Below are 13,713 nucleotides of genomic sequence, written 5' to 3'. Positions count from 1 at the left end.
GGTTGCAAGTCACCGTAGAAAAAATCGGGTTGCCTCGTCATCTGCAAATCCAATTAGATTTCGTTTCCAAGGTGGTGTTTTTCTTTTCTTTCTTTATCGATTGCAGGTGAAATATAGGAGTGAAAAGTTAAACGAAGAAATGTAGTCGTAGAGAATTATCTCCGAAAGCCGAGAAGTTTGTATACCCGGTGTTTTCTTTAACTCGAGCATCTAGAATAATATTGTTCCTTGTACTTGAGCACACTCGAGCGCAACGGTTAACCCTGCACTAACGCAACGGGGTCTGACCGACCCCCAGTAGACAAACATTGGTTTGCAACAAATATAAATATAGCATCTAATGCGCCAGCTGGAAATCGCACCCCTATTTACAAGAATCACCTTCGAAATCGGATAGAAATATAATAATAAATAAAATTAAAGAAACATTGCTATTACCTGAAATAATATTTTAGCTCGTATTACGCACTTAAGTACACTTAAAAATGAAACACAGAATGTAAACAATCGTACGAAATCACCACCGAAAGTCAAACACCCTATCTGTTGTTCCCTTCCGCTCGGAGTAATATTTACCGTACGCTCGACGATTAAAAGGTTAGTAATCCTCGCTCAGTTTGGTCGCGATTCTAAATAAATCGTCGAACGTCGCGACGAGTTTGAAAGACACGGATAAATAGAACGCGCGTAAATTGGGGTTGGAGGGAGATAGAAAAGAAAAAAGAGAGAGAGAGAAACCGAACGACTCGTTTTATTCGCGCACCGCGGCTCTAATTCCAGCCGGCGTCGAGTACGCGTTTAAATAGACCGTGGCGCGCCGCGACGCTCGTTGCGCCGATTTCGTAGCGGTGAAAATTGGCGCGAAAAGGCGAACGCTCGCGCTCGCGTTCGCGCGCACGCTGGCGCGCGCGTATCCCCCCCGAAGGCCTCGTTCTTTTCAAACGAGAGTCCAGCAATTTCTTCTTCCACGTCTTCCTTCTTTTTTTCTCCCCTCATTTCGCCCGCTCGTCTTTCAAAGGCTCGAGCGCGTCCCGAGGTCGCCGTTAAGGACACGTTTGAAATCGTTCGCGCGAAATGCTCGCGCCCCGTGTAGCTGCTCTCCGCATAAATCCTTCCCCTTTGAGGCGGGAAAGTGGGTTATACTCGGGTCGCACCTACCTTTGCAGTCGTAATCTAGGCGCTCTTCGAGCGGAGTGCCCCCGAGTGAAGTGCGTTTCACTGTATTGTGCGAGGGATTCGCGGCTCGCGGAGCTCGCATCGGCGTTTCCACCCTCGCGGAGCGGAGTCCTCGCTAGGGTAAACATGACCTTTGACTTCGAACGCTTCGAGGGAAAGGATCGGAGCCGCGCGAAATTTCACCCGCTTCCGCGAGCCCGCTCGACGAGCTCGCCTTGATTTCGCGCGAGTGATTGTCTCGGTGCTTTCCGGGAAAGGAGGATCCGTTCCCAGCGATCGTTTCTTTGCCGAGTCGTTCGAATCTCTGCGATGGAAGAGTGTCGAGTGGGAATAATTTTATTCAAATATGGGATATCCGTCACTTTGGATACGGGAATACGCGCGCGATATTAATTTACGATTAAGGATATCGCGCGGAGTCGAAAAAATTGTCAACAGCCGAGCGTCGATGCTTGTTAACGGGGAAAGAACCAACGAGAAAGGGTTGGCTCCCCTCGGTGGAATTTCATTTATCGAACCGGGGACGGCAAACAACTGTGTCATTTTATTTCGATTTAATACGAGCAGAAAGAAGGTCGAGATCGTGTCGAGGAATATTTATGCCGCGAGAATATAAATATTTCAGTTGGTATTGATCGTCGTTGATAAGTTTCGGTATCGTTTAAAATTCTAGTCTTTCGAAGACGTACCTATTTTCTTTTCAACGAAATCGTCCATTCACTTATCCGTATCCGATACTGTTATTTCTTATTCCGTTGTCGTTTACGTATGTTGACAATTTGGAGCGATGGGCCAGCCAACGTACAAAAGAGATTCATTCGATCACACTCCCGTCTTAATTTCGCGGAAAAATCATCTACCAATAATTTCATTTCCAAAAGCTCGCGGTGGAGGTTATCGAGAACGCGTATCACGGGTTACGGATTTCGAGGCAGACTTTTGCTTACTCCTTTTCTCCGCGAATCCCGAGTGTACGACGTACGATCGGAGTTTTAAACGAGTCAGCGCGATTTCGTTCCGAGCGGGAATGTGTTCGGCCGGTGATAACTGTACCGCCTTTCGATGAAAACTTGAAAAGAGCTTTTTCCCCGGGAAAAAGGAGAACGAATGACGACCGTGGATGGAGGGCTGGGGGGAGGGTGGAGGTTGGTGACCAGCCGCCGAATGGTCGAAAGTATTATTGGAGAAGTTGGAGACCGCTGCGGCGATTTCTTACCGAAGTCGTATGAAGTCGAGCGACCCCCCGTTGTGTCCTGGCGAAAGGACGCCACTTCCGTTGCCGGTTCCACGATCTGTCGTTTATACAGGACCTCGAGAGCTAACCGACGAAACGAATAGGTAAAACGCTCGTGGAAACGGAAATTCCTCACCGAGCCCGAAAATCCTCGACTCCTCGCCATTATTGTATCGTTCGAGGTGACACGGTGCGAATTGTCCCGAATTTTCCTCGTCCCGCGTATCCCAAATTGTAAATACGATCGATTTCCCGATGAACAGTGGAAGTAAGCTCGTCTTACGAGCTTTCTTCGCAACTGGGGGCGGTTAGACATTGAATGGTAAATAAATGTACCTCCTCGGGTGAAAAGGAGGAGGAGGGTGGGTCGCTTAAAATTTCCATCATCTTCCTTCTCCCGCGTTCCTTTTACCAGACGAGCGAAGCACCGCGAACGTATTAATGCAAAAAGGCCCCTAAAGTGTGTACACTCGGTTACATTCTTGGCACGGAGAATCATCCGTGTGGCCTCGTTCGCTCCACATGCACAAGGGTTGCACGGACCGGGAACTGGGTTACGCGCTCGCCAATATCTCTCGTCTAACGTACGACCTACAATCCCGAGCGCTCCGCGAGTCTTTCATTTTGCGCGTTGTCTCCGTAGACAATCGGGCGTGCGTCTTCGCGTCGCATTGTTTCGCCTCCGTTCTCAATTAAGCGGGCAAACGACGGAACAGGAGAGAGCTGGGGGATCTCTGGAAACAGGAACCATCTCGAACGGTTACGCAAACCCTCTTCGAGGTCGTTCGGTGTTTCGATACTTTTGGCGAACACTGGGTACGCGGTATAGATTCTTGAACAATTTCGGATAACTCTCGGGAACTTTCGATCGCTTTTTCTACTACGAAAAGTAGTGGAATATCTAATATTCGGGCTCTTCGAAGGCCGACTGTAAACGTCTGACCAAGTACTCTCGATTTCTCCTCGGAACACACGAGCGCTCCAAAAATATTCACAGTCGATTTTCTCGTCGTAGAAAAAAATGTTTCACTCCATATTCTCGAATCGTTTTCTCGCCCAGAGCTCATTTATCATTCTTTGCATTCGACGTTTGAACTCGTACAAAAATTCAAAAGAACTGTCCACTCCGACTTTCGATCGATTCGATCTTCACGGTTCGTACTTACGTATCTAACAATTCCAGAGTCTCTGTTCAACTCGTCGATACCCTCGTCAACGCGATCGCGATATTTTCGATAAATCTCCGATATTCTCTGGTGGTATTTCTCGTCGAATTTCAATTCTTTAGAAAGAAATTGAAGCAACGGTAATTAACAGAGGGCCTGTTCCCATTTTCGTACGCGCAAACGCTCGGACGTTCCAGGGGTAGCCCGGGGTGGTGATATCGACGATCGTAGGAACGAATTGGCAGAGTGTCAGCGGAGTCGAGTGGCTCACGTGCAACACGCAAAAAGGACGCAGACCGGTGCATACGATTTCGGCTCCATTTACTTCCACCCCGTTGCACACACCCGTGCGAAACGCGTCCTCCGTTCTCTCCCGACCCTTCTTTCACCGTTTGCATACCGATTCACCCGTTGTCCGCCCGTTGTTTTCGGCCTGTCCAGACACGGACACCGAGACACTCCGCTTAGACGATAAACATCGTGGCGGGAAGGTTCCCCGGGAGTTCGCGCGGACGTTTTTCTCCGCTTTTATCCCGCGCGTAACGTTCCACCACGGCGATCTATTTTCACAGCGTGTTCCAAAGGGTCCCTGGCACTGATTAAGACGCCTTAATGGATAACGAAGTTTCCCGCGTATCGAGGAAACAGGATGTCGATGGTGTTCGCGGTCGATGGCTTAGAAGGGGCTCCCGGAGTGTGTACTCTCCGCTGTCGTCGTTCGTTTTTGGCTCGAGCGTGTAGGCGAGGGCTCGACGACGACCAGAGATCGAAAGAGGAACACTCGGGGTACTTCGACCACGTTTCGAGAATCTATTGGCGTTCGAATGTACAAAAATTGTTCGCGCGTTGATACAAATCATCCGAACAAAGTTACCATATCAGTGCAGGTGATTCTCGATACGTAGCTCCTTGTGGAAAGATATCAATCGGTTTGAAATTTGTTGTATTTTTTAAATACTCGAGTTGAAGACCCTAGGTAAAAATAATAACGCGAGAAGATAAACGAGATTGCACAAAACGGTAGAATCCGTGAATCGGATCGTAATCGACGTCGCGGACGATCAGAAAACGGTGAACGCTCGTTCCAGTGGAGAAGAAAACAACGTTCCCGTGAACTGGAACGCGGGAGAATTCCCGAAAGCATCGACTCTCTTTTCACCGTTCCGTGTTGCCCGCTACCTAGCCGATCTCTAGCTTCGCCTTCTTTTTTTTCTCTCTCCGTTGTGAAAAAGAAAAGAAAAAAAATATATAAAACGAACGAAACCCTGGGATAGATCTCGCAACGGTACATGAACATCGACAACGAAGCGCGAATAAAATTCGACGTAGATTTCCTACCTCGATTCGACTTTCGTTGGCTGCTCCCTCGGCTGCCTCCTCGGCCAAACCTTTGCGTCTTTTCTGATCCGTGACTCTTTCTCCAAAGGGTCCGTTGCATGTGGGGGGGCCCTTTCGACCGACTGCCCTCGTGTCATTTTGCGTACATTCGGACACACGCGACGGGCCCCTCTCCCCCGTACCCTCGTCCCGTTTCCCAACCTGTTCCCCGTGTCTCGTCTTTTGTTCTCGTGTCCCGCGCGTTTCGAGGTCCTCCTAACGTTCGGGAACATTACCTCTACGAACCCACGATTTTATTCGATGCAACACCGGTGTATACGATCGGTTACGATTGGAAGTGGAAACGTCAGGAGCTGGAAAAATCGAAAATTTCCGCATACGGAAATTACTTTACTCGCGTGTCCCCTCCGCGTCTCATTTATTTCCAGTTATTTCTGTTCCCGTACCTCGTGTTCATTGTTGGGAAGATTTACGTCTTGGGCGAGAGCCAGGATCCCTTCGCGGGGCTGTTTCAGTACCCTGGGTATGTTTCTATTATTTTTTTTTCCTCGTTTTTTTTTTAGAGGGAGTTCTCGATGTAGAAATCTCCCCCCACCCGTTAATCGTTGGCTCGCATGCACGGTAATGCAGCGCGCAATAACGCGTTTCTTCCACTGGTTCTTCGTCTACCTCTCCTCGATCAAAAGCTTTCTTTCCAGTGGCCAGGGAAGCAGCAGCTGCGTCGATGGCGGTATAAAAACGTCTGCGTGAAAAGGGAACTGAAAGACGATGATTCTCCCTTACGACATCGTTAAATCACTCTCCACGGTCTTTCCATCTCATTGTTTTTTCATGAAACTTTGATAATGTTGGGATAACGTACGTAACGGGAGTGAATGGAAACGAAATAAGACCGCGCGGTGTTCGTTGAATTGCTTTCCAAGTGTCTCGCGTTCGCGTTTCTTCGGATTTTTAACGTTTCGCGTTCGCTTTTTATCCTGATCCGTGTAAAGAAAACTGCTTTGAAAACGTAAGACAAGCTACACCGTAAGTACGGATAAAAATTTCAATGTATTCGTACAGTGTACGTATAACACTGCACCGTATTACGATTATTCTTTATTCGTATCGATGTAAAACAAACCGCTTTGGAAATGCAAGGCGAGTCGAGTAAGGATTAAAGTCTCGGTACGTATGAATAGTTACGAGTAATCTTGTAACTATTCAAATGGATGTATTAATTGGACTGGCGGAGTATTTTCGAAAGGCACGATAATTTCTTGGAACGGAATGTTTCCTGTTCCCTCTAGGTACGGTTCGCTAGACTAATGGAGCAGTACAAACATACATTTACGTTATACCGTGGATGACATCGATCTGCTACAGTACGATTTTACACGTACATTTTCGAGGTTATATTTTACGAGAGCGGTTGATCTTATACGTACACGTACTCCGATTATATTCTATTTTTATACAGAAGCAGCACTGTAATTATAATTCACCGATATTTTTACACATTATTCTATTTGCTCGCTTTTAATTTAATTTCACCGCCTACAATTACGATAACACCATCGCTCAAAGGTACGAGAGTCCCAGATATGTTCAAAATACAACAGGTTGTCACTTCCAAGGCCACTGTCCCCACCACATCGTTCGATTACCCCCTCCACTTCGATTTTCCTTCGCGGATATCTGCTAGTATGCCCTCGCTCGAGCAAACCGGTAAACCTACGTAATACAAGAAGAGAGGGTAGTGTTCGAAATTGTGGGAGGTAAGCTCCGGCGTCCAATTAATCGCCTTCCGGTACGATCGAACTCCAGAGAACATAGCAAGTTTCGTCGAAGCGATAAAAATGTTTCGATTCTCGAAAATTATTCCGCCGGTTCGGAACTGCTCTCGTCCAGAGAAAAATCGTTTCGAAAGTTCGATTCGAGGAATTTTTTGAACCCAGTCGGAAGTGTGCCACCGGCACGTGGGTCGGTCGACGAGCAGATTCGATAATTGGCTCCGTGGAACGCCTGGCACCGACATAATCACGCGTAGTGTCAAAGTATCGCGAGCGACCGGTGTCTCTCCGTTGCAATTGCTCCGGGGATCCATCATTTCGATCAATCCCGGTGCATTTCACGGGATTAATTAAATTGGTTTATCTTGGGGCGTGGAAACAGTCGGAGAGCCGGCCGAGTACGAGAGTGGCCGTGATTCATCAAAGTCGGCCGTATACGTTTCGATACTGATTTGCGGTAAACGTAATCATTCCGTTTATTAAATTCCGTCATCATTGGGGCCGCCGCAACCTGCTACTTGCCCCCCACCACCACCCCCTCCTCCTGCGCTCTTGATTCCGGGGGCGTGTATCGGAACCAATCGGGAAAACGTCCGAAACGGTGGTTTGCCCCGAAGCGCGATTCGTGAACGTCATCATCAGAAATGGAGTCCGACGGTAATGTCCTTGTTAATTTCGACTCTGCTCTTCGCCCAAAGACTCCTGACGCGCAGCGTTCGCCGGAATTCGCGAATCCGCGTGTTTCTTGTTAATCGTGCTTCGGTAGCAGCACGGATTTGACCGCTCGTGGGTGGAGCGAGAAACTCTCAGCGCGGAGAATGTTCATTCGGAAGATTGTTCTCTAAAAATTCTGGTTCGCGAAATTTCTTTCGTTATCGACGCTTGGTAAAATTTACGCGTACAATTTTCACGCGAAATGTTGAAATCCGTAGACGGGTTATCCACTTGAAAAGGAAAGAAAGGAACGAGTCCGAATTCGTCCGCTGTAACGATCCGCTCTAGCCGGGCCGTCGAGATTCCGGGACGAGCGTAAAATCGATTCTTGGCTCGAAATTCAGCCCGATCGTAGATCATGCGTTGTACTAGAAACACGGACGACAACGTTACGGTCATTCCTTCCATTCCAGCGACGTGAAAAGCGCGAGCCCGCGTGTACAGGTGACTGGTTTACGCCACGGGCTCGCGTAGCCCCCGCGTACTTCATACGCCAGACAGCCGGTAGGCAGCCACCTCGAAAGTAGCAGTGAGGCTACGCTCGACCTAGAAAGCGACCTATATTTTAACCATGCGGTTTTATCGCCAGGAATACATTAAGCGACACGACCTGTTCCCTTACCGGCGGAGGCATACGGCCGCGCAAAAACACACAAACATGCCCGATACACTGATCATTCAATGGAAATTCAGGTAGACCTTCGCAATATACATGGTAAGCTGGCGCGCTTTATGGCATACCCCGCGGTACCTGTGTACGCTCGTCGGTTACGGGGGTACATTTTATCCCAACAAAGGTGCGGGACGCCCGTGCAAGCCAACCGGCTACAAGAAAACATTTGCATACAAACGAATCACCTATCCGGCTTTTTCACCCATCGAGGATTTCGCCCGAGCGCGAGAATTTGAATTTTCGCGAATCGAATCTATCGCCACGGGGATCTCCGTGATCCGGAGACACTCGACGGGCTAGACCGGTTCTAGCTAGAAATTCTGCACGTCGTTCGAGCCTTTCTTCTCCGCTCAAAGTGGATCGTTTTCAGCGAACCCGCCCCCGTAACGTCTAGACGAAATTTTTGCAAACGCGTTCGGTAACGGAGACTGTTATCATCGCCCCATCGAATCGACCAACCAGCCGGGATCCTTTGTAATCGGACAGCAGGGCTTGGAGGATGATTACAGGCAAGGGCCGGACGGTTGCCTCGATTGCACCGCCGCCTAAACGACAATGACCCTCTTTGGCCAATGAATGACCATCAGCTGCTGCGGAGTAATCGCCTGTCACCTACAAACCACGAAGAACTCTCTCTCTCTATCGGCCGATCGAAATAGAATAGGTCGCGCGATTAAACGCGGAACTAGCTTCGTCAAAGATCCCTACCCACTTGTCTGGTTAATTTTCCTGCAATCCCGAATTATCCAGGTCTCCTCGAGCAAGTGGATTCCAAAGGACCGAAATTTAACGGATCGGGCCACGAAACTCCGCACCGATCCGATTCGATTTCGAACCCCTCGAGTTTCCAGACACCGAATATTTTCGACGATTCGAAGAAGATTTAATCTCGTTTGATTTAATTCGTCGCTCCGGAGAGGTGACGGGACAAAAATTCGACGACTCGAAATACCAACGGTATATAAATACTCGAAAACTAATGCTTCGCGTTGTTTTCTCTCCACGAAGAGCTACCACAGATGGAATAGTATCTCCGCGAAGTACTCGCCATTTCACGGACCAATCGCGTTTCCGTCGCTATCGTACATCGTCGCGATACGTCCGATGAAGTCCTCGCGTCCACACGGTTTCCACCAGCGAAGCATCAGGATGCCGGATGGAGTCCTTGAAACGATGTAATCCCTGCCAGGTCGGCGACAAAAATAGTTGGCGAAGGTAAGAACGTCACTGCGCGCTATCGCACTAATGTCCGCCGGAGTGTGGTTCTGTGTTCCGGGCTCGAAGGAGCAGGTCTCTGTTATTATTTTTCCTCGGGACCCCTTTTAACCGCCCGCTCCTCGTCCCGGTGCTCCAGCCTGCCATCCAGCCCGCGGGGTAAAATGATATGTCCTGCTGAACAACGACCGTAAGGGTGCGTCCAGACTCGAGTCGAGATCGCTGAAGCCACGTTCCCGCTTACTCGCGTCACTCCTGCAACGATTGCATCTTTCGAGCGTCGAAGAACGTGTCTCTTTCGACACGTCGACGACTCGAAAGTAATATATTCAAAAAACGCGTATTCTGTAATCGTAAGCGTGGCTTTGGTCTCCTCGAGATAGAGTCCTCGATTCTCAGGGTGTTTCGTAAGTGGAAGTGTGGTTTTAGTCGAAAACAGAGAGATAAAAGTATTCCAATTTTTTATTTCCAAAGCCACGAGCGAAAGTGTGACTTTAGATGCCTCGAAACGGAGTTTCCCAATTGTCAATGGTAACGCGAGTGTCCGTTTCGAAATACGGAACGTGTACGTTTCGCAAGTAGGAGCGTGGCTTTAGGTGCCTCGAAACAGAGTCGACGTTCGTCTGTGACCCTGGTAGACGGTGCATTTATGCGAACGGTGTTTCGTAGAACCAGTCATGGGACGATTTTCACAGGTAGGAGCGTGGCTTTGAGTCGAACGCTCGGCTCGAGTCTGGACCCACCCTAAGAGACGAGATAAGACGAGATGGGGACCGCGAGACACAAGGTTCGGTATTAGCTTTGTTCTTCCCTTGAAAATGGCGAAGGAGGGAAGAAACGGACACTCTCTGAACAGTAATCGCCCTGGCCTGTCGCTGCGGGTTATGGGACGCGCGACGCGGAAAAGAGACAGACATTACGGAAAACCAATTCGAAATCTGTGTCCCGGATTTCTTTCCGGTTAGAACGCGGAGTTACGGTTTTCCGTGTCGTTCATACGATTCGAACGTCGTGTTTGTTAATGAATTTAACGTCGATGGATCGCGACACCGTGCCGGTGGGTAATCCAAAACGCGTCACGCGCAATAGCTCGTAGATAAAAGCAACGGCGGGCATTAACCGGCCGATTGCAACAGTTGAAACACAGATATACCGATCCACCGGCACTTCGTCACGTGGCTCAAGATCGTGTAAAACGATTATCGTTCGGTGCTCGAGCGTTCTACGACCGAGAGTTCGGGATAAAGAGCTTATGACTGATAAATGGTATAAGACACGTGTGCGAGATTAAATTCGGTCCAAGTGCAATAGACGCAACCGCGTCTGTCTACGCCCGCGTATTTATGGCGATCCGTTAATATACTTTATCGATCGTTTCGAGCACCGCGACTTCCGCCCGTACGGTCGATGTATACCTTCGGAAACGTATTATAGATGGAAATTAATAACCCGATCCTTTGTGTCTAGCAACGAACAGTCCATTAAATCGTAGATAGAAATTCTCAGACGCTGAACCAACTGTGTACAAGTTGACTCAAGAGTGGTTCAGGTTTCTGGTTTTCTACGATTTCAGTTAATAGAAGATACCCTGAAAAAGAGAACTTGGGTCCGAGTAAGTCAACTACGTCCGACGTTCGAATCGCTATTTTATCTCGAAGCTTGAAACACAATCAGAAATTTTCCACCGCGAATTTCGAACCACCGTGTATATCCTCTATTCTTCGTAAACACGCCCCCCATTTGTCAACTTTATCGGTTCACCGTAAATGGCTTCTATCGGTGATCCAAACGGCAACGAAGTTTCGTTATTAGAATTCTGTCGAGTCCCGGTCAATTGTCCCCGGAGTATCCTCCCCGCAGCGTCGTTTCGTTATCGACAAAGGAGAAGGTCGAGGGCAAGGGTTGGTCCGCGGGAACCGAACCCTTAAATCATCGACCAAAATGTCGTTAATTACGTGACGAACGGCAGTAATCTAGCCGACCTCGAATACTTGAGCTAATTCCATCCCGGGGCGGGTGGCTAAGATCAGGATCATTACAGCCCGATTAGACCTTAAGGAATTAATTCAGCCATTGTCTGCGGGATTTCTGTCCGCGCCATAAACCCTTTTGACTGGAAGGGTGGGTACGCGAGCAGTTAGAAGTCGCTTTTCCTATCTCGATTCCTTTCACCCTTGCCGTATCAGACGCCGGTTCATTTATTCTCGCCACTAGGAGGCTATTGTGATCTCCAGTTGCGTGACCGATTATCGCGTCGTCGATCGCTCCCCGATGATTTTAAATTTGCGAATCGGTCGTTTAATTTCTGTTACGCAACTGCGATCGTTCACCGACGCTCTAATAACGGAACAATGGCACCCGTCGTGGTGCTACCGATCGAGAAAATCGCTCGTTTCCTTTACAAGCACCTGGTAGCTGGAAAATCATTTGCCCGATCGTTCGTGTTCTATTGTTCTCGCCGCTGTATCGTCGAATTTTCGAACAAGGTTTCCTTGGATTTCGATCGGTTTACGAGTCTCGAACCGATCCCGATGATAAATGGACAACGAGAGATACCCGAGTAGGGATAAAGTCGAGTTTCATCGCTTTCCGTGTCCATCAGATAGGGTTCGTTCGCTTGAACGTCGAGTGGCTGGAAATCGGACGGGTTTAAATTCCCAGCGCGCGGCCTACGAGAAATTTAAGGCGTCCATTGTTCTTGCCGCTTGAATTTACAGGGGTTGTAAACCGCTTTGAGCTACGACACGTTGCAACGCCACCGCCGCTGCCGCGGTTCTGACATCATCCCCATCACCGGCTACGGTTTAATTAATGCGTTCTCTATTTTATACGAGAGAGACGAGGGTGCACGGTTCCGTGATCGCTGGATAAGAGGCTGTCTTTCGATCGGGCCGAAGTGCCGGCGGAATCGACTTTCGTTGACACCTACGAAGGGATGAAAGCACAGAGGTTAGGGAAACTCCATGATTATTCTTCTCTGTGCAAGATATCGACGGAACGAATTTCCAAATGAAAAATACTTCGCGGTCGAGTTTCTCGAAAATTGTCTAGCGTCGAATTTTGTAAAAATTCTTTTTCGATGTTTCTTGGTCGAATCGTTCGTGGATCTTTGCATACATCCATTGGGATTAGTATATAGAATAATTTCTTCGTCGTATACTTCTTCGTTCTACCACGACTGTTCTCTTACGTAAGTGTAAAACGTTTGCGCACAGAACCGTACGTTGGACCAACAATCGTGTACGAAAAGGGCTCCAAAGTACGCTCGCATTTTTTCCAATAACAAAGAAACATCCTACCAGTACCCGAACATCGCTCTGGAGCGCATACGTCGCGTAAAATCAGTTCTCATTCGTGATATCTGAAATTAAAATAAATTTCGTCCCTCTCGTCGAGCGGAACGTTTCGGTTCGGGGAGGTTGTACGAAATTTCCCCGAGAAATGCTCCGAGCATGAAAAAAAAAATTCTGTACGGTCTGAGCGTCGTTCGGCCGCGTGCCATCGATTCGAGCCCCCAATAAAACGTGACCTTCGTGACGTAATCTCGATTCGAAGTCCAGCGAGTCCCTCAGCCCCGAAGAAAAGACTCGACCCTCGAGGAGACGCGAGAAGAACGCGTAACCGGGGATACTTTTGACGATCCCGATGTACGCCGGAGGGTGCAAAGTCATGGCCATCTAGCTGGAGGGCCTAGCCATCTCGAAGGAGGGAACGTTCCCCCGAGGCCGATGGAGGAACCGCATTCCGTGTAAGCGGAGGCTCTTCACGACCACTTGGAGTTACGAAATAGCGACGCCGCAAGCCCTTCTCAGCGCGGACGAACGAGTCTCCTCGTCGAGAAATTCGCACCCTTAAAGGTACCGAAAGGGACCGACTAATCAACACCGCCATTGTACGAATCACGGGACGAGCGAGTTATTGCTTCCGTGGTCCCGCGGCTCGGATTTCGACGCGCTGAAAACTCGTGCACAGGGTATCGGGGAACCGGAAGACCCGTGAACGTATTCAGGGGAGCACTCGGACGAGGGACAGCGAAACGATAACTGTTCGAAGAAAATGCTGGACGAGCCTGAAATCTCGATAGACGGAACATCCAGGTTTTAACGCTCGTAACATCACCGATCCGAAGATCGTTCAAAGATAAGAGCAAGCTCGAAAGCTAAACGCGTCTATCTTTTGGTATGCGCCACTACCAAGAACTCGAAAAAGTTTCATAAAAAATAATTCACTTTTGCTACCTTACGTCAGCTTTTCCCTACTACTGATTTCAATATTTCATTTTACTCCTGCCCAAATAGTATTCTCTGCTTCGGGGACGTGAGCATTTACTCTCCGTCGACTAGAAAAATTCGCTAAAGTTAAAAGATCGATGAAAAACTTTCCATTCACCGTCTCCTGGACCAGCGATCGTCCAGGACGTATAAA

The sequence above is a fragment of the Ptiloglossa arizonensis genome, chromosome 10 (genome assembly GCF_051014685.1).
Source record: "Ptiloglossa arizonensis isolate GNS036 chromosome 10, iyPtiAriz1_principal, whole genome shotgun sequence".
In the NCBI taxonomy this organism is placed as follows: Eukaryota; Metazoa; Arthropoda; class Insecta; order Hymenoptera; family Colletidae; genus Ptiloglossa; species Ptiloglossa arizonensis.
This window is presented reverse-complemented; position numbering follows the sequence as displayed.